We start from the raw sequence: 21,540 nt of genomic DNA on the forward strand, positions 1-21,540 counted from the left end.
TGCTAACATGTTCATTGCTTTGGTGCCAATGCATGCTCTGGAGGGTCTGCAAAATTCTGACAGGACGTGCTGTGATTCCATATGTGTTTTAGCAGTTCTGTGTTTCCTCATGACAAAAGAATCATTTGTTTTGTGCATGTGATCATCCTATAGCATTCTGGTGATTATGTGACTTAAAAGGACCTAGTTCTTGCTCCCTCCCTGTTCTTTTTGTACCTCTCTCCTTCAGAAGCATTCAGGAGATGGCAGCAAGATAGCCAGGTTGTAGGTAACAAGCATGTGACAGGGAAATCTATGCTTTTAAAGGCCATTGGAAAAATATCTGGTTTCACAATATGCTTGTGTTAGTAATACTGATGGCATCTCTGAGTCAAAGATACGTTTATGAACCCACTGGTTTCCTTGGCAGTTGGTTTTGGTTGGTTTTTGTTGTTGGTTTTTTTTTTTTTTTTTTTTTGAGTCTTCTTCATAGTGTTTCTAAAGAATTTATTTCAGTTTATGTGCTGTTAACATGGGAATTTTGGATAATGAAAATATTTAGTAAAGTGGAAGACTTACTTCACCTCCTTTAAGACTGGTAATAAGTGATAAGAGTCCCGTGACTCTTAAGAGAAGAAATTTTTCATGGAATTGCATGTGTATTTCCCAGGATGACTGGATTTGTGCAAGCAGATCACTGCATATCCTCTCTCAATATGAACCAGTTTAGATATTGAAGTCCCAGTTTATGTTGGCTATAGTGACACAGTCCCCATGAATGGAGGGTGCAAGATCAGACCTCCAGTAGGAAAATCTGCCAAACACCGTTGTCAGAGCCTGAGCCAGAGACAGATGAACTCTTGTCTCTTCTCAGTTTCCTTTTCCTTTCAGTAAGTTTTTCTAGTGTGCAAGACAGCATGTTTTGTCATGTCTCTTACCATGTTTTAATACACATCTAACTGTTATGTATGAACAACTTTCCAGAACAAATGGTACTAGATTCTTGAAGCAAACAACTATAACATGATTACTGTTTGGGAAGACTTAAATGTGCAAATGACATCTGTTGTCTAGATGTATTCATCAACTAGAGGGAATTTCTAATGGACAACATCACACAAACCTGAGGAATGCAGAGAGAGGACGCTGAGGAGCCAAGAAATCAAGTGATCAAGAGGGTTTGGATTTACATTAATGTGTCATCCTGATGGAAAATACAACTTGATTAGAAATGAGAAATCCTTGACTCAACAGGTAGGGCTCCTGCCCATACTGATTTACGCTCACAAATGGCACTGGAATGTGCTGTTGAATTTGTTATGGTGCTTCATGGCTATATGATACTGACCCCAAGAATGATGCTATTTACTCTTTCTTCTTGTGGTGCAACTTGGCATGTTAGTAATTCTTGGCCTTTCTTTTCCTTGTGTGCACAGTTAAGGAAATACTGTTCTACATGGCTACCTCTGCCCTTACTCTGATCATGCTTGCAATTCAAGAAGATGTTTGTTTGCTATTATATACAGGTCTACCATAGGATCTTTAAAGCTAGCTGTAGTAATGTTTAGATGCTTGGCTCTAAGGGGATTTGAAAGCTCAGAGGTAGCATCTTTGTCTAGTGCTTGGGAAGTGCTGAGGGCAAAGGGAAGAACTGCTGGGTGGAGTGTTGCTTAGAGGATAAAGCTTGGTGATCTTTCCATGGGTGCAGTTTCTTACCAGCAATTATACTGAAAAAGGAAGGATCTTGTCCTCGTTTCAATCATTGGTGTCCTGGAGAATTTCAGATGTGTTAGGTAAATTTTACTCTATGAAATTATCAGCTGTTAAAACACATTTTACATCTCCAATCCTTTCAGTAGCGGGAGAAAGACATAGATTTCCCCTGGCTTCTGATAGTGGAAAACATTTCTGATGTCCCCGCATTGTCAGACTGTCAGGGGCACCGCTATGTGATTATCGTTATTGTGATTTAATTACATTTAAAAGCATTTACTTTCTAAAAATCTTTTACACTCTCTCTGTCATAATGTTTAGAATGTATCTATACCATACAGTAGTTATTCTTTAAGGCTTCTTATGCCTAGAAAATCTTGTAAAAGAAATATTCTGTGCAGTAAAGTAGACATTATTTAATGCTGAACTAATATTTCGAGCTGCATTGCGATTACACATGGAGGCATTTGTGGAAGTCTAGAAGGTATGATGGACTTTTTCTCCTGACTTTTCCCTGATGAGATTGTAGGGATCACAAATATCTGTCTTGCAATACACTGAGTTTTGCTGCCATGGCTCCTTGACCTTTATCCCACTGTCTAAATGGGGTAGGACTTTACCTGTAACTCAGTCCCTACTGCTACCCAGAGACCGTGGTAGGTGAGTGAAATCTGGGGTGGCACCCCATGTGAAACCTGAGAAGTTATGCAAGCACGAAATCTTAAGAACTCTGCACACCATTTCTTTAGTGAGTACAAACATTTTCAGATCTCTGGTCTTACAGATGAAGTAAAACCCTCACCCCAGTAAAGTTGGGATTTTTCTAGATTCCTTTCAGCATAGCCAGGTTACATTGCAAATGTATGTGCTTGAGCTGCCCAACTCCATAGGGTAGGTTCTGGTAAGCCTCATGCGTTGCACGCACAGATTTTCCCACCTCTCCAGCCATGCTGCCTGGATGGACAGGTGCTTACTCTGCTGTGTTGTTGGCCTTGAGATAAAGGAGAAAATGCAGATATTTACCTAGTTGATGCAGAGAAAGAGTTCACAGCAGAAAAATATGTGAAGCCTTCTTTAGAAATAAGTTGGGTTGTTGTTTTTTTTTTTTTTTGGTGTTGTTTTTTTGTTGTTTTGGAAACGAGTATATTTAGATGTTGTTTAATAATAAAAGAAACATAAAAATTGTCATATACATGTTTTAGCCCAGTAGTGGTCAAATGAAGGTTTGTTTTATTTTTAATGTCATAATTTTACATTGTTTGGAATTCTTTTGTGAAGGTTCCTAAGACTATATCGGTTAGAAATTATTCCCCTTTCTCACCTTATCCATCTTTATTATCTAATGAAACAGTTTTCTTCTGTGGAGCTGAGGAGCAACTGGCAAATTCCATGCGTAGTTCAGACAAACTGGTCCTCTGCGAGGCTGGGCTGTGCTCCCACTTGTGATGAAACCAGGTGTAAAATCCCAGTCCCTGCCTCAGTCTGTTTTTTCTGCTCCTCTTAGCACTGATCTGCAAATGGAGACTCCCGTGCTGATAATTTCAGTGTGGAGTTTTCAAAACTGAGTGAGTGTGTGCTGGCCTGTCTTTGTTTAAATTTAGAAGAATTGACGGAGCTCATTCCTAGAGTCTGTAATCCCAGTCTTCATGCTTAAAACTAGCTCAAGCATTCTGTGTATTTGCAAGTCTAGTGCTAATTTGTGTGCTTCTACTGACAATAAAGATGGATGGTTTCTATTGTCCTTTCAGTAGGGCCTCTCATTACTTCAGTGGGATTTTTGCTATTGGTCCATTTCTGTGTTTTTGTCCAGTTCACTACTATCTCTTCAATGTTAAGCTTCTTCCATAGTTCATTCCTTACTGGCCACTTCCTGAAGAACTTTAGGTTATGGTAGGACTGCAGTTGGACAGAAAGCAATAAACTGTAAGAAGCTAAACAGAAAATGTTAATGCAAATCTTACCTAGTGCAAATTACAGGGACTGCTGTTGCACACAGCTTCCTCTACTGCTGGGCTAACCATCACTGATAGTTTGCTAGTCCAGGCTAAAATGAGCCCTTCGCTGCCCTGTAGATCTCTACCAGAAGAGAAGAAAACAAATTGTGTCCTCTTGCCTCTCTGCTCTCCCTACTTCATAACTACAACCCCAACTATCTTGTCAAAGAGAAGTTTTTTTTGTTTTTTTTTTTGTCTGGGAAAAGGGTAACATATCACTACAATATCTTCCGAACATATCTCTTTCCTGAGGATTTGGTATAGCACGGAAGGTCATGTTTTACCTTCAGGCCCTGTACAAATAGAAGTAGCTTGCACAGTGAGATAGCAAGATGTGAAATTAAAGAGGGGCAAATGTACATTTACTTTATATATAGTCACTTTATTCAGGCATATTGTTTTTCTTTGGACTGTAAAAATAAAAGTTTTATCAATTTAAAATTTGTGAAGAGAAAATCAGAGGTTTTGTTTGTTTGTTTTGTTTTCTATCTATTGTGTGGTCTTGTTATTTTTTGCTTAATTTCATTACCTATAAATAGTAGTGATGCATGACACTGCATGGTAATCTGTTTCTTGGACTGGAAGGGGCACGAGTCTAAGAAAGGTAAAGGTTCAGTGGGTACTAAAGTAATGCTTAGTGGCTGTGCTTCAGTGATACAGAACAGTCTTTCTACAGGGACAAGTAATAATGCAAATACAAAAATATAGAACAATATGAAGGCTTACATCGAAACCTTGATGGATTCATTTCTGACTTCTCAATTCTGTGGAAAAGCTCAGTGTTGCTTCTTTTTGAATTCTGACTTCGAAAGGAAATGAGAAGTCAAACTTTCTGATTTTACTTGTATCTCTAAAATGCAACAAAAGGCTCATTAGCTTACTAGCAGAAGGAAAGGAATGTCCAAACTTTAAACCTCCAGGCTCATTAAAAAAAAAAAAAAAGAAAAAAAAAAAAAAAGAAAATATCTGGGATCTGTTGCATGTTTAAATGCTGTAAGTATGAATTTTGCCATGCTACAAGCTGCATCTCTCTCTGGTTTTCCGACATTGTTTTTGTATCCAGGTACATCTGATTTTCTGTATTCTGTTGGATGTTGGATTTCAAACAGAATTAAGGTGATCACCTCTCTTTTTGCTGACAAAGGCTACTATAATAGATAGATGAGTATTTGTTGTGAGTGCCAGGAGGAATGACTGTTTTGCGGACAGATATTGTAGTAGACGGAAGTATTGATTGGGTTTCATTGTAGTAAACATCGCCAGATGTTATCTCAGTGTGTACTGTTTATGTTAGTAAATAAATAAATCCTCCAGAGCACAATTATTCTCTATAATGTTTTTTCAAAAGTTTACTATTGTCTCCTTCTGTATGTCTAAGTGAACTTCCTCTGCTCTCTGTGCAGCTTGAGAAACCAATTAGAACATGTGAAACTGATTGTAAAATACAAATCCTGATCTACACTCAGATACTATGTCAAGGCTGGGTCTGGGATCTGTATATGCCAGCATCTTGTCTTCGGGTACTCTTTCTTCATCTGAAACGTTCTCTCGTAGGAAATATATGAACTTCCCCCCTCCCTACTGTTTATGTTATCAACCATGCTGGTAAACACCTTGTCATGGTTAACACCTGTGTTCTCTGACTCTTGGCAGACTCTCAAAGCTGATGGGTCACTTGCTATACAAAATGATGAGGTTCCAACATGGGTGTAGTCACTGAAGAAAGCTGTTAAATCCCAGTGCTTATAAGCTCAGTGTGTTAGTTATTAAATAAGTTAAACCAGCTCTCAGAAGAGATCTCAGCTTCCTCAGAGGTTAAGACTCATGAGAGCCCAGATTTACTCTTCAGACTGCAGATGGACAGCGTCACATTGCATAGTAGTTCAATGTGAGAGATGCACAGAACTCCTGCTTCTGTGCTTTTCTAGCACTACCTTTTTTCTTGGAAGTGGCATGGCAGATTGAAGCATACTTAGATTTTGCATTCTCTTGATCACTGGTATAATCTGCTCTCCCAGTAACACCAAGCAAGTTCACAAGAGGTTTTTGAAGTGTAGTTAGTACCCATAAAACTTCGTGTTAAATGAGAGCTGAAGTTATCTACTGGGTATTCTGAGAGTGATCTCTTTTTGTTTTTGGTAAAATTCTATCTGTTGGGCTGAAGTACTGTTTCCATGCTTCAGTAGATTTAGCCATCTTGTAATTTATGGCTTCAAGTAATGTGTATTTCCACAGACATCCAAGTTCCCTTGGCAAATTGGTTCGCTCTGGAGATTCCCCAAAACAGACTTCAAACAGCTTCTGTAGGTTTAAAAAGATGCAGTGTGTATATGAATTCTCTGCTGTGGACCAGCATTAATAACCTAACATCTCCTAAGTAAAATAATCTCTCTCTATATCAGATCTTAAGTTTAAATTCATATAGAAGATGTGCTTTCCCCCACAAGTAATTAATAGCATTGTTGGCTGTTGTTTCTGTTTCTTCCAGTTTATCAGCTGAATTTAGTTGTACTTATTCTCTGTATTTAGATACCTTTAGAATTCTTTCATTGATTTTACTAGAGCTCCTGTGATGGAAGCATAAACAAGTTGTATGTTTGTTTATGTATTCACAGGTATCCTTATAAAACTTTGGCTATTCCTTTTAAAATATTTTGTGATTGTGGAAAAAGACATCAAACCCACATTTGTTCAATTAGAAAAAATGAATAGATAGCAAAAGAAAAGGAAAATGTCTCAACTTCTCACCTATTATTTCACATTGTATCTATGAATACTTCAAGTGATGTCTCTGAAAACATTGAAGAGAGCTACTTGTTTCTCCAAGTCCCTGTGTAGCATGTGGAATATTTGTCCATTTAAAATGCAGTTCTGTTCCTCATCTCGCTTCCCTTTGCATAAAGTGCACGTCCAAGCAGCATCCACTGAAGGAACAATTTCAAGCTGCATGCAAACGTCTCATCAGCTGTGCATTTTTCCTGTTTCTAAGGAATAAAGATCATAAGTGTGAAATGAAACATAACAGGGAGGCACTGGAGTGCAGATCTGAAGGTAGAATTTGCATTGGCTACACTTCAGCACAGATGGTAGGAAATCTTAAATCTACTCGAGTCCTGAGACCTTTAGCCCCTCAGGTTAGCAAACGTATCTAAGGGAGGAAACTGGTGTAAGTAGTTCCTGAGGGACTCTGATGATTTATGCTCCCTAGAAGAAAGAGCCACGGGGAATATGCCTGAGCATCACTGTTTTGTTGGCTGTAGTAGGATTTTTGTTTAGTGCAACAGCTTTCCTAATCATCAGTTAACCAGTCATGTCCATAATAAAGTAAAAGGTGCAACACAACCCTCCTCAGGGTTAGTATTCTGCAAAATCAAATGCCTCAGTTGTTCCTCCCATCTAGGCAGGAGAAGTAGACCAGAGAATAACCAAAGCTTGTGGTTACTGTCTGTGCCCCCTTTGATTTTAAGGGGTGAGGAATGCATAAGCTTGCTGCACATCCTCCTCAGTAATTGTGATAGAAAACATTTGTGTAATTCTCCTGTCCTCTGCTCTTGGCTCTGAAGTGAAACAGGGACTTCCTATCAAACCAGAAGCTTTGAAGAAAATTTAGGACTCCTGATCTCTTGGAGAAACAGTTCACATTTCAGGTAAATGGTGCATCTCTTAGCTGATTTGACTACAGGGGGGCTGGTTTGTTTCCTGTTTGATATAGAGAGAGAGCTGTACTTCTCTGTTCATGCTGCACATTTGTATGCACCAACCCTGTCTTTTAATGGAAAGTTCCCACAATAAAGTGGGAACTCTTTGTCATGGACCAGTTTAGTTTTTTGGCATCTCCCTACGTTACTGTGTGCAGTGATGCTAGTTAATGCTCATTGAGGCAGTGGGTTTGTGATGCTGGTTTTTGGCCTAAAGTGGATTGAGATTCATAAAAAAATAATCTCAAATCACAAAGCCACCATGGGAGTTTTATAGCTTCTGTGACTATCTCACTTGGGCTAGATTTGAATCAGCAATCAGGAGGTGAACGGTTTTATTCTTATCCCACTACCAATTTCCTGAGCTAACATAATCTATATGTATGTGTGTGTTACAAAATTTTATTTTCCAATTGAATGCGTCCATCTTTTGAAAATAGGTTAAAAAACAAAAGACAAAATGTAAAGGAAATTTACCTTCCAAAAAATACAGAGCAGTTATCAGGACTTTAAAATATATGTAAACATCAGTTCCTGCCAAGTTAGTCATTACTAAGAGTTAACAACACGGGGGATTGATTGAGAGAATGATTGTTGCTGTAGAATGATGATTTAATAAGAGAATATCTGATAGATTTGACATGCTACATAAAATGTGCAGAACGGTTATTCTTTGGTAAATTGCAACTTTCGTTTGTACCCCTTACAGCCGTGTTTGTTCTGTGCCTTGCCACATTTACCTTCTTCCCTGTTATTCTCTTTCATTTCTATAAATCATTAGTATTCACCATTGTTAGACATGTCAGAAAAAAGGCACACACCATTTCCCTTCCCCTTCTTGCCTTCTTTTACACCTTCACCCGGTTTGTTTTCCCATAGTCACCTACCAGCTCTGTTGTTCAGGAGGGCACTGCCAGATGTCTTGCTCTCCATTTTGAAAAGATGGCTACTGAGAACTCAATTTTATTGCCTCATGCTACTGCTTTTTTTTTTTCATGCACACCCATTTCTCACTGTTCTGGCTGATTACTATCTATCCATTGCTTAGTCCTAGCAACACGCTTGGTGCTTTATAAGTCAGAAAATGAAGGCTGTCTTGGCTCTAAGTTGTTGTTTTACAGGACGAATAGATGAAAAAGCCCTTCTATTGTTCCCATCTTTATGGAGGAGCCGGGCTCTGTCCTATTTTTCAGCAATAATTTATGAGAGGTTACTTTTTCTGAAATGCCCACTACCTCTGTGAAGATCCTATTGCAAGTGTTGCCAGCATGCTTAGTCTTTCGTAAAGCCTGGTGGTGTATGCAGGCCATGCTCAGGTAATAGGAATCACCTTGAGGTAAGCTTTTATACCCTTTTCCAGCATATAGGGTATGCTGAAGTCAGAGTCTGGGCTAAAAAGGGTCTTCTACTTGCTTCAGAAAAATGTGGGGCTATCCTTGCTGCTTGTACTGTATGAACAATAATAATTAAAAAAAATAATCCTAGAGTCTGACTACAACAAATAAATTCCAAAACACCCTCTGCACTATTTCTGTTGTTGTGCCAAAGAGCATAACATAAAATGACTGAGAATAACATCAATTCAAAACAACAGCACACAATAGTGTAATTTGACCCTAAGCACATTAAAAAAAAAAAAAAAAAAAAAAAAAAAGGCTTAAAAGAAACAGGAGGAAAAAGGCAAAAATGGGACTGTGGACTGGCATTACAAACAGTGTCATGAAACTACAGCCAGAGGTATAAGCCTAGTAGAAAGAAAAAGAGAAGGGGGTTGGGGGGCGAGTTACTTATGAATCAGTACAACTGTGCTTTGTTCTGCATGAGTGTTTTAATAGAGCAAGTGTAATATAAGGATCAGGTGGGCTCGTGGGAATGGAACAAAAGGTTTTGTAAAATTAAAGCAAAATAATTATAGCTCTAGGTGTAGAGTGAGCACACTCCAGCAGTTGATAGCAGGAACCTGTTCAGAATGGAGAAGGGAGGAGGGAGAAAGATGCAGTTAGAAAGCTGTTTTTTTTTTTTTTCCTTTTTAGTATTTTTGTAAATATACATACACAAACATACCTAAAATAAACAAATGTATATATGTATGTTAGCGAAGACTTTTAATCTGTGGCAGTTGCAAACAACTTTAGAAGTGATTAATAATACCCTCACACAAAAATGCATTAAAATGAAAATTTAAGGAATAGTCTCAAATGAATTAATTAGCAAAAAAAGAAAAAATAATCTCAGCAGATCACTCTTTTTAGTGGAATAGAGGACTAGAACCTAAAACAGGTGTGATCCTATGACATGAGATTCAAGTATGTTCTCCCTGTAAAAGCCCAACAAGGAATATATAGAAAGTGCTAAGTGCACCAATTAATTAAGCTCAATGATACAGAAGTGGATGTGATCTTCTGGGTGCCACAGGAAGGATTTCAGCAATACATTGTGTTAAAGGATTTCCCACATTTGGGCAAAGCATTCTTGCAGCTCTCTTGCAGGAGAGCTGTTTCCTACCTGAATTTAAGAGCAGTTTTACCTGTAAGATGGCAGCTAGGTTGATCCTAAGGTAGCCTCAACGTGTCTGGATTTTTGCTTTTACTTTCCTTTGCCGTCTGTGTACGTATGTATGTATGTAGTAAGGATGCTGTGTAAAGGTAACTCTCTCACCAAAAGAACTTCTGCCCCATAATCACAGCCCTTTTCGAGTTGTTGGCTGTCTTCAATGATGTGACAAAAGAAATACTGGGAAGGCACTACAGGTGTGCATGTTTCTCTTTCTAGGTAAGTCGTGTTAGGTTCAAAATGTCTGGAATCTGTCCCGGTTGTGGGCAGTGACTTCCAAACAAATACCTTACTTTTCTTTGTGTGTATATGAAAAGAATTAATGAACACCAGTTGCCTTGATTCTACATGGCACCTGTGGGTGAGGATGGGCTCCTTCCTTCCTGTGTGCTGTTATGTAGAGTGCTACAAGGAAAGCAAGTGTAAATCGGTGCATATGTCCTGTGGAAAGGATCTGGTTTTGTCACAGAGCCACAACAGCTTCCCCCTGTGGTGGAAGGCTTGTGATGGGCACAGCTATTCCCACCTGTCCGCACCGTGAGAGGCAGGCAGGCTGCAGCAGGGAGGTTGTGAGGCGGCCACGAGCTGTGGTAGCAGGCCCAGCTACTACAGATGGCTGGCGCGTGAGATAAGGCCCTGGCAAGGAAGGGGGCCGATCAGCCCACCTCCCACCACATTTCCACTTCTTCTGTCATCAGATTTCCCTTATTCAGAGTTTGCTCAGGATAATTGTTCACAGACAATATATTTTTGTGCTCACGCTGTAATCAGAGGCTGTTGTCAGTTGGAGCAGAGCGCATCTCTTAGGTGGTGCTTTCTGCCAGAACGTGGAGGCTGAGATCAGAGTGAAGCTTTACGAGCTCCATTTGGTGCTTTTTACTTCCGTCTTGTTTCTCTCTCTGCAGGGGATGTGAAACTAGATTTGTCCTGTTTCCACAGCAGGGTTTTGGTTTATTTTGTTTTTCCATAGCATTTCATTCAGTGGCGCAAATCCAGAGGAGACTGTGTTGCAGAGATGGATTTGAATGTCAGACAGAAAGAGTTGTGTTTAATAAACTCTTTGTTGTAAATTATAGAAACTAGAGAGCAGGAGGCCTGTGTTTAATACAAACATTCTGTGGTTAAATTATCACTTTAGACGTTTACCCCATAACATAAAGAGCGATGAAAAAAGGAAACTTTGCTAGAGGGGTTTCTTAAGGGTATGAAGCTGAAGACTGAAATTCCTTAGTTATGGGCAGTCATCTTTAACTCCCTCTGCCTTCTGTCTTTTATTTCCTCTGAAACCTAAATTGATTATCATATAATCCACCCTGAAATTGAGTTCCTAAATCTCCTCTTTGTTCCTATAAGAGGTCTGTGGCAATAGGAAAGATCGGGAGTGTTAAAGAGTAACCAAAAATCCCATTTACCCCCTGATTGTTCAGTATTGTGTCCCACTTGTATTCCTTCTTCTGTCTTTCATCTTAGAGGTGGCAGCCTAACAAAATTTGAGTGACAGTATGGGACTACTTAAAAGAAAAAGGCAAAAAAAATAAACAAACCCCAAAACTGTAGTAGGCTTTCAGGAAAAAAATAAAATAAAAGGTGCTTTAGCATTATAATATGGTATTTGAAGATGACAGCCCAACACGCAAACAGTTGAATGTGCATCTCCCCTTATACATAATGACTTCTGCTTATCTCCCGTGCTCACCAGCTTTTGAAAGCTCCTTTCTGTTTCTTATAGCATGAGTTACGTATCTGTGTTGATATCATTTCAGAGTGATTTGTCAACATGAACCTATTGTGAAATTAAAGGTCAGTAGCAGGCCAGGCATTTGACAGGGTAGGCAATGCTCACTGGAAAGGAAGAGATCAAGAATAACACATCAAATCCCAAATCTTCAGATGTGCCTCATGACTAGTGCATTTTGCTGTTTAGGAACAGAGAAGCTTCAGAGTAGAGCTCTCATTCACAGCGAGACAATATGCCAGTATCTGTCACAGTCTAAGTCCTTGCAACACTATTGAAGTAAGAGAATTCGAGTCCCAGATTCTTCAATTCTTTTAATTTTCCTTCTTGTTATTTGAGTAAATCCAGCATACATACATGCACAAACATACACACACAGATGTACTGGTTTTTGTTTTCCAGAGCATGGACATAAAAGTAATAAAAATAAAGCAGAATCATGGTTTTTTTTTTTGCTTTTTTTTTTTCCCCTTTGTCCTTTTATTTTCTGGCAAAAGGTACTTCATAAGTAGTTTATTTTCCAGCTTCATTTTCTTCCATTTACTCTCTGCTAGGAAAAAAGTCTAAAGGATTAAGACAGAAACAACCCCGTATTATATAAGTCAATAAATAAGCAAAAAGTGTTCCAAATTGCACTCAAAAAAACAAACAAACAAACAAACAAAAAAACATTCTACTTCTCCTCAGAAAGAACTGATGCAATGCTATTCACATTTCCCTGCTTTCCTTCCATCTATTTTGGAATTCAATGAACAGTAACGTACAGACAGCAGTAAAGACTGCTATCCTTTTCTTTGTTCTTTCATCTGATTCTCCTGCTCCCAGTCTGTAGGAGAATGAATCTAGTCTGGCTAGAGAATTTGCACCTTGCTTTTCTCATAAGGAAGATGAAGTTTTTTAGATAACAGTAGGGACAATTTCTGGTCTCATTGAAGTCATTGGCAGTTTTCCAGATGATTTGTTATGAGATTTGGCCTTGAGAAAAAGGATCAGTCACACTCATCTCCTTTTTATTCTGAACTAGAATGACCCATATCACTACCCAGTGATGGCTGCCTAGGATACTAGCAGTGAATTTTTGGAAAATGATCAAAAGTTCAAATATATGCAAGAATGCATGAAACCCACTGTCTAAGCAACCAGAGAGAATGCAGTTGGCCTCAGCAAAATACATGATTAAATAGAACCAAATAAAGCTGGAAGCTTGTTATGAAAGATCATCTATATCCATTTTATTATTTGTCTGTAGAAATTGTGTTAGGATGAGGCCTGGAACAGTCATTTCAAACCTAAATGTAAGTATGCATCTTCCTGCATTCTCTAAAATTTTTTGGTTGCACAGCACTATAAATGGTGCAAAACAAAGTCTCTTTTCCAAGCTCCCTACAGTGAACAACTTAAGAACATTTAGTTTTAGCCGGTTTTAGGACTTTATGTCCTCAGAGAATAAATACTGCCCCTTTGATCTCCAGATATAAAAGTCACTATTTCCCAGGAGCTGGAGAAGATCTGGGGCCCAGGAGCAGAGACAGAGACAAAAAATGGGAGCCTGGCAGCTCTGGTCCATTCCCAGTATTGCTGCTGACTCCAGTAATTGGAAAAAAAGCTATCAGTGATCCCCAGTAATCCCTATTTCTGAAATGAATTTAAGAGTACTCATCTGTTTTAGCAACATTCATTAAGGAAGGAAACAAAGTAATGTCAAATAAATAGTCAGTACTCTCTGACCTTACCATTAACTTCTTTCACATTTTTATGAAAGCAGGTAGTTTGCAAAGTAAATTCACAGGCACCTGATTTGGTGCGTCTCTGTCCTTTGCGGTGCCCTTTCCTATGGGAGAGGGGAAGATGAAAAAACGAGACTTGAATCCAACAGTTTTCCTTGTGTATTGGAGGGGAGACGCGGAATGCGGGATGGCAGGTCAAAGAGAATATAAGATTGCATTACAATACAGCTGTGTCTGCATTTGAAAGCATTTCACTAACATGTTGTTATCCAGAGTTTTCCCTTTCAACATTTCTTGTAGGAGGTGAATTTTCCAGTTGGTTTGGCTTTGCTGTCAAAAAAGTCAAGCTAATTTTTTTCTTTCTTCTGATTAAGTGAATAAAATGCTAAGAGTAATTAAGCCAAGGATCTGTTTTTTTTTTTTTTCCTCTTTAATTTCTAACCTAATAAACAAACTGCTTGTATCCATCTTTATAGAGAGATTTTAAAACCACTACTGAAAGTATGCTGTAAAAACACCCTTTCTCACTTGAGAGACAAAATCGCTTTGATGACCCTCAAACCTTGTGTGTTAAACTCACAAGTAGAAATCATGTTTTTCATTATTCCTGTTACCTCAAGGTTACTTCAGGGCTAAGGTTTCCTGTGAAGATCAAACAAGAGTTGTGGGTTTTTTTTCATCCTGTCTTGCACATCCTCACTTATGTCCAGATTATGCCCTCTGAAAGTACTAAGCGGCAGTCTCTGTGGCCTTGGAGCTGGAGGGAGGATTGTTTGGTGTTTTAAAGGCTCTGATCAGCAGACCAAGAGAAATCTGTTTTTTTTCTTGTTTCTGGCTCTGTAACCTTGGAAAAGTCAGTATGTCTGTGACTATGTTCCCCAGCTGCAAAGGGCAGGGGGATGCTATTTCCTTGCTGCATAGATCCTTTGAAGATAAACCTGCTCTTGGAAATCAGTAGTAAGCACCAGAAAATACATATGTTAGTCAGGTTTCCTGCATGTGCCCCGAGTGAGGATGTTTCTCTCCCATTGCCCAGTCCTGGAGATCTACCATGCTTGAAGGCACTCTGTGCTCATTCCTGAGTGTGCCTTGTCAGCAGCTACTTTAGGAAACATCTGCTTCTCCCAACACTGTTTCCCCCGCTGTTGAATAGGGCTGTTGACATACAAGAGAGGTCTGCATGCTCTTCTCATGCTTGAAGGTGGTTTGCCCAACCTGACTTAGTACTTGGGAGTTTTTGATCCCCTTTGTAGGGAGAAAGGAGTTGTTTTAGAGCTCTAATGTAACATTTTTTTCCATTATTTATTTTCTGCAAATGTTCATGTTCCCGATGAACTTCTTTTTGAAATGTTTTGCTGGAGCCTTATCCACATAGGCTGATCATATGTGCCCCAGATATAAACAGGAAGAAAAGGTTTCCAGTTCCATCTGCTGCAGTCTAGAACAATTTTATCCACCATTTGCTGAGAGAAAGCAATTCTGATTTAAAGGGCATGTAAGCTGTGTTATTAGTCTGATAGGATAATGTATTACATTCTTTTTTCCTAGTGAATTTTTAAACCTGAGCTGAAAATAAGTGCAATTCATGAGCTGTAAGTAAAGATGTAAAAAAACCGGAGGAAGAAAAAGAAATTGGAATTTACATTAATAGCATAAACTGAGCACCTGGACAGTTGGTTAAAACCCCTCCAGAAAGAATCTTCGACCAAACACCCAGCCAGCTCTTTTCCAGCAACTTTCAGCAGAGGTAAATGGGAAACCCCACCAAACAAACAAACAACAACAACAACAAACAGCCAATTTGTGGATGCAACTGCTTCACCAGGGCTCTGAATTCCTTTACCTCTTGGTAACAGTGTAGACCACCCAGGTGGCTCCTACTGCTCACCAACCAGCTGAAGCTCTCCCTCCTCAAGCTGGGCTGCTGACAGACCCATCCTTGTAAATTTGGTGTTGGTAGTAGTGGATTCTGGCAGAAGGAGCTCAGGTTTGTGTCAGCGTCAGCAGCTGGCCTGTGGATTTCAGTAGGTATTTACTGGATAAAGGCACAGCATCTAGCACCTGAATTTTAATTCTCCTGAGCCTGCTGAATCCTTTGTTACTCACTTACCATTCCTAAACATGGATGGCATTTGCTGGATGTGCTTGCCTTTTCCTCAAAATTAGCATTTTCTTTTAAGTTTCCTATTTTGAGTTCTGTTTTACTCTTTTGTAGCAGCTGGAAGAGCCCAGCTATAGCTGGCACGTGGTGGTGACCCATTGCGTGTAGTGCTGAGAGGCAGAACTGTGAGGAGATGGCTTGGAGGTGCCGGTACCGCCAAGCTTTGTGGCCCCCCCAGAAAGCACCAAGGCGTGCTGCGAGGCATGCTGAGAGAGATGTTTCTTGCAAGAAACCACCAGAGGAAGTCTGTCTAGTTTCAGAAAATTAAAGTATCTTTGAAACTGAAAGCAAACAGGAGCTTCCACGGGAGAGAAAACCAAAAGTGCATTTAAAAAGTTACAGTCATTGCGTATCCATTTGTCCATCCGTTCCAAATTCAGTAGTAGTTTCTTGCCAAAAAGCAAGAAAAAGCACCCAAAAAGAGGCAGGGCCGCACAGAGCTCTGCTGCCAAAGCACAATGCCAGGCAGCGAGGAGGGGAGGCCGTGCTCCGCTGTCGTCCCCCCGAGGGACGGCTGTGAAGGAAGGAAGCAGATCACAGTGTGTGAAGTCTGAGAAGTGACAGCGTTTTGCACTCAAGGCAACTGCACAAGGTTACCTGAGGACAGTGTCTGGCTCTACTAGCTGATTGCTTTGAGCCTTCAAAAATCCAGTTAATGGGGGCACCTCTGAAGCAAACCAGATATCCCTTTTACCGCGCAGTCCCTGTTGAGAAGAGTATAATTTTACATTAATTACACTGGATAAGTAAGAATTTGTTATGTTCCAACTTGATCCAGTAAATTCCCATTTAACCCAGTTGTCCCTATTAAGTGTGTCAGCTCTCCTTTCAAAAGCTCCGCTATGCAAAGACAAATTAGTGTATTAATGTGAAAATACGTACTTTAAGGCAACAAAAATTAGGAAACCCTTATCCTTTTTTTTCAGAAAGAATTATTTATTACAGAATATTACAATGAACTCTGATTGCTTACAGTTGTTTATAAAAATCAAATTTATTTTTCTTCATGCTTTTTATTTTCTCACTTCTAAGCCTTAACAGAATTCCACTTGTCACTTTCGTTTTCATTAATGTACTTTCATTCTCTCTAATGTACTTTCATTTTGTTTAAAGTTGATTTAAAGTTTCGTTTTCAGATTCTCACGTAAATATTGAAAAAAAATTGACCTGAAAGTACCTCCTAAGACTCATCTATTCTTTTCTGCTCTCCTTAAATTATATATAGTGTATACTAGACAATAGCCAGATCTAATTCTGAACTACTTTGTCAGTTGAAGTTAAAGCCTAGGGGAAAACCATCAGTTTATCTTGCACGTAGTTAGTACGTAACTCCATTCAACCAAAGTTGAGTGTGTTTTCCAAGACCTTCCCATTGGAGCACAGGTTCACTGTCATCCTATTGATACCAAGGAGAACTGTCTGTCTTCTGCCTGTGGATAAGTGATGGGTCCTAAGTGGACGCCTAAAAGTTTTCCTGTTTTTAGGAGTATTAACCATCAAGTGGATTTTATGTGTTTAGAATTTTCACAGGAAAGTCAGGCTTAGGGAAGAATGGAGCAGTGGGGTTTTAGTGTTTTGTGTGTGTGTTTATTTTTGATCTTTCACACGCTATTTGTTTTGTCATCCCATTTCACTTCTGTTAAATGGTGTCTTGTGTGCAGAAGGTGGTCTCGGAGCTCAAAGATCTCCTTACAGTTAGGCAGGTGGGTTTGGAGAGGAGAGTTAAATAATTTCTGATGTGAAATAACAATCAATTTGGGCATATGGCGCTTTGAGATATGTGTACAATAATCTCAGATATGTCTGGATTGCTTAAGCTCATTATTCACTTGTTGCTCTTTAGCATCTGATACATGGGATACGCACAAAATAAATGCATTTTATTAAGAATGTTTGATAGCTCTGGTGCTGTTCATGCTCAGAATGTGATATTTTAGAGTGCATGTTTGTATACAAGGAATTATTGTTGCATTTTATCATCCCATGGTTTGAATGTGTGGAAAATGTTTTGCTGCAATATCACTGCATCATATAAAACACACGTGGTAATTCTAAATGTAGTAGTGTCCATGACATGATGTTAATCGTCAGCCTTTGGCCCACCAGTTGTTTTCACTCTTGTAAGAAGTAACCAGACCCAAAGTGACTTTGAAAGGTGATCCATTTCTATCCTAATATGGATTTAAATGGAATATTTCTCATGCCGTTCAGTCCCAAGTGGGTCATTTCTTCTTCTGCTGTTCCCTATAAGCGTCTTCTTGTTTTGTATTTCAGAACCTGGATTTTCATTTAGCAATTAATGTGGGTGATTCAAGTCACTCCTTCTGTATTTTATTAATTTTTGCCAAATATAGTATTTCTCAGCCTACTATTGATTGAGCAGAATGGGGCTTGCCTACACAAAATTTCTTAGGAAATACAATTTGCACATCCAGATTTTTAACTACACCCACTCTCCCCATTATTGCAAGGTGTTAATCTAGTTGTATGATGCTGCCTGCACAGATGCATACCTTCTTTAAAAATAGGTTATGTGCCTAAATCCTTGAGAGAGCTTGAATACGGGATTTTTCTAGACCTTGGTGCTCACCGAATATTTAGCTCTTGTGGTTACCGTAACAGTTTTTGTGAAGGCTTTTCCGTGCTTTTAAAAGGTGCTTTTAGTAATTAGTTTAATCCTAAAGTGCAGCTGAGTTCTTTTGCAGCAAAAGCAACTACTAATTTTAAAAGTAATTTTAAATTTACACGTATCCATTTTAACAGTACGTTTGACTTGAGTACTTCTTTTCCAGAAATCTACCCTGGAGAAAATGTTTTTAATCAGGTTAAAATGGAGGCAAGATAGAAAAAAAAAATGTTTGCTGTGGCTTGACTGCAGCAGTGCTAATGAGCTCTGCTCTAATACATGGAGGAACATATGGCCCCCATCTGAATACAAACTGGACACAAAGCAGTAATTCAGCTGAGATGTCCTGAATATTGTAAACTGGGTGAATGTGGTTGAAGGTGTTTATAAACGGTGGCTGAATCCCACACACTGACTCACTGCCTTCTAATGTCCGGGGCTCAAGGTGCTGTTTGTAAGAGTATAGAAAATGACCCAGAGAGGGAATTCTTAATTAATGCTAACAAAATAGCTAACTGAAGTGTTATGTTATGAAGAAAAGACTTCTTGTGCTCATGACGCAGCAAGAGACGGATTATGGAGAGGGCGAGTTAGGAGAAGAAAAATCACAGGACAAGCAAATTGAGTATTTACTGGCAAATAATTGCTCTCTTAAGCTGTGGCTCTCTTCCTAAATTCTTGGCATTCCTGAGCACTAGAACTGTGTTTTTAAAAATGCATCGTTACAGAGTAGATGCAAAAAAACCCCTCAAAGGCTGATATTACAGGCTTGTGCAGGTAAGACTGTGTGTTACTGCCTATATTTCTTCTGAAGCTTTAGACTGACCGTTGCTTATGGACGGAATACTGTTTTTTTCTGTGTCTAAGGAACTGATATTTTGCTTTCACAGCTATATTCCGTCTGAAAGTTAGGGAAATGGAGATAGTCCTCTGAGTTGTAGTGCATGCTTTTGTGTCAGCTCAGATATGCCGATGTACATGAAATCAAAACAAGCTTTTAGGAGTCCAATTTTATTTAGTTTAATTGGGTTCTGGCTTTTCTAGAAGTGCCTCTACTTAAAAAATCTATACAGCAATTGCGTGTGGGCAGAAACATGCCTCGATGTGCTTGCATTTTGATACGGTTTGATTTCCACAAAGGAAGGCTTAGGAGATTGTACAGGGACAGAACTTTTCCCAAATAACTCTGAGTCTGCCCACATCCATATGTATTCCCTCGGTGTGGCTCCCCAAGGAAGTGAGATTTCTGGAAACCCCTCTGTTTGCGTACCTGTCTCCGATTCCTTTAATCTTTTGAATCTAGCCACTTTCAGCCAACTTTGATGGGTAAAAGTGTCCAAGATACCAAAGCTTCCACATGTTTTGTGGAAGCGGGCAGCTCTTTAAAGGAGAAAAACTCTTTTAATGACACCACTGAGGGAAAGACTGCCTCACCATTTTACCCGAAATTATGCATCAAAGACCCCACATGGACAGAAATCCATAAGACAGCAGGTACTTTTGGCTACCTGTGAATTGGCTCAACTTCACGGAGAATTTGATTTTTTGTTTATTCCACATGTAAACTTCATTTTGCAGTACTGAAAGGATCTGTTAGCCTGTGGAGATCTGTAGTTGGTTAAGAATACTCTGTCTTAAATGGCTCTTTTTCACATCTTAATCACCAAATAACAAAACAGTATCTTAGCATTTTTGTCATGCCTACAAACTGTTCTTCCTTTCTGCCCCCACTTCATGATGCACATTAAAAGGAATGGCCAAAACCATCTCACTTTCCACAAGTAAATAAAAATAACGTGTACCCATGAAGAGCAGAAATGTATTCTATTTTACAGAGATTGGATTTTGGTTGTACCAGCCCTATCGTATGGGGTATCCCAGCTGAACACGTGACTGATGAGCTTTCAGACACTACTCTAGAAAGTCATGCAGTAAGCATTACAGAGCCCAGTATCAGGTCCTTCAAGAACAAATTGCTAAGTTCCTAGTGATGAGTAATAGTGATTTAACCTTTCCCACGGGGGCGGTTTCTCCTTAGAATGTATCAAACTGAAGTTGGCTTATGTCTTCAAACACAGGCAGTTTTCAGTCCTCATACTTTAGTGTACCACAATTGTGGATATTCTGTTTATTGATTACTATGCCAATTATTTCTGTAATTATGTTTATCATTATTGTAATTGTTCTTTATTATTGTTATTAATATTATGGCAATAATTAGTCCTTTTTAAACTCTCAAAACCTCTTGGCCCTTGTGATGTCTTGGTGCAGAGTCCTGCAAGTTAATTATATAGTATGTGGATAAAAAATAATAATCATTTTATTGGTTTTAATGTTCTGTCTTTTAGTTTTAATGACTGTCCCCTCTTTTCTTGGGAGGTCAGATTTATTTTATTTTCTCTGTGCAGTTACATTTATATCCCATCTCCTATGTTCAGTCTTTTTCATTTTCTCTGTCAGTTTGAAGCTATCTAAAGTTTTTGCATATGGAAAGCTCTTGGGGGTTTTAATGAATCTTTTTACTCTCTGAACCCCTTTTGTTTCTTTTACATGATATTTGAGGCAAGGTGATAAGGGTTGACAGCAAAATCCGGAGGGATGGCATAACACTAACTTATAAACCTATCAGCATTTATAGGTATTCTTGAAAGATTTTCCTTTGGAGCACCAGTCTGCATGAGGTGCTGAGTGATCCCCAAAATTTCTGTTTCCTATGTCTGAGTGCTGTGAACTCATCATGTGTTATGAAATGAAAGCAGTGTGAGTTGTTTCTTTATCTCCAGTATTAGGAAAGGCTAACTACAGAATCCTGTGAAAAGTTTTTCAAAGTCAAAAGAGAGATCTATGGAGAAGGATCATTGTACCTTGTGTATTGTAAACTGGAAGAATTCCACAAGATGGTGATGGCTGACATCAAAAGGAAGTACAGCTTGTTCTGTGGCTTCTAGACCATCTGCAACTGACGTGGAAGAGATGAGAGGATGCCAAACAATAGCACAATTGTGATATAGTGGAAGTATGAATCAGGCATTGGTCTACCCTTCCTGGAAAACACAGTCGAAGCCTGGGACTGTTCCTAGGAAGGCACGCAGAGTCTTCATTTGTTTGAAAGAGATAAATTTCAGGCACTAATTCAAGACCAGCAATTGCATTAAAATGTCTGGATCAAGCTTTTTCCAGTTTGGATTGTCAAATTTTATCTTTTTATTTCTGCAGATATATAGAGGCATGTTATAGAAATATGTATTAAGAAGTCCCTGAGTCCTAGGAGAACATATCAAGTTGACTCTGGCTAGAAGCAAGTGAGTTTTATTCCCATTCCTTTCAGTTCATTCATCCCTTTTCCATTCTCTT

At 39.0% G+C, this 21,540-nt stretch overlaps 1 protein-coding gene across 43 annotated transcripts in view; it reads left to right on the forward strand.

The window, feature by feature from the left end:
• The window catches only part of ZBTB20 (zinc finger and BTB domain containing 20), a 477,629-nt gene that overhangs the window by 143,780 nt on the left and 312,309 nt on the right, over nucleotides 1-21,540 (forward strand). For 16 of the 43 annotated variants that reach the window (XM_040646200.2, XM_046905120.1, XM_046905117.1 and 13 more), the window contains one exon: nucleotides 21,403-21,488. The exons of 26 other annotated variants lie outside the window; for them this stretch is intronic. The gene's annotated coding sequence lies outside the window, so the exon portion shown is untranslated. Of the gene's footprint in view, nucleotides 1-1,053; nucleotides 18,964-21,402; nucleotides 21,489-21,540 lie in introns of all 43 variants that reach the window. One more of the 43 variants, XM_046905118.1, reaches the window with a different exon arrangement.

The sequence above is a fragment of the Gallus gallus genome, chromosome 1, assembly GCF_016699485.2.
Source record: "Gallus gallus isolate bGalGal1 chromosome 1, bGalGal1.mat.broiler.GRCg7b, whole genome shotgun sequence".
Taxonomy (NCBI): Eukaryota; Metazoa; Chordata; class Aves; order Galliformes; family Phasianidae; genus Gallus; species Gallus gallus.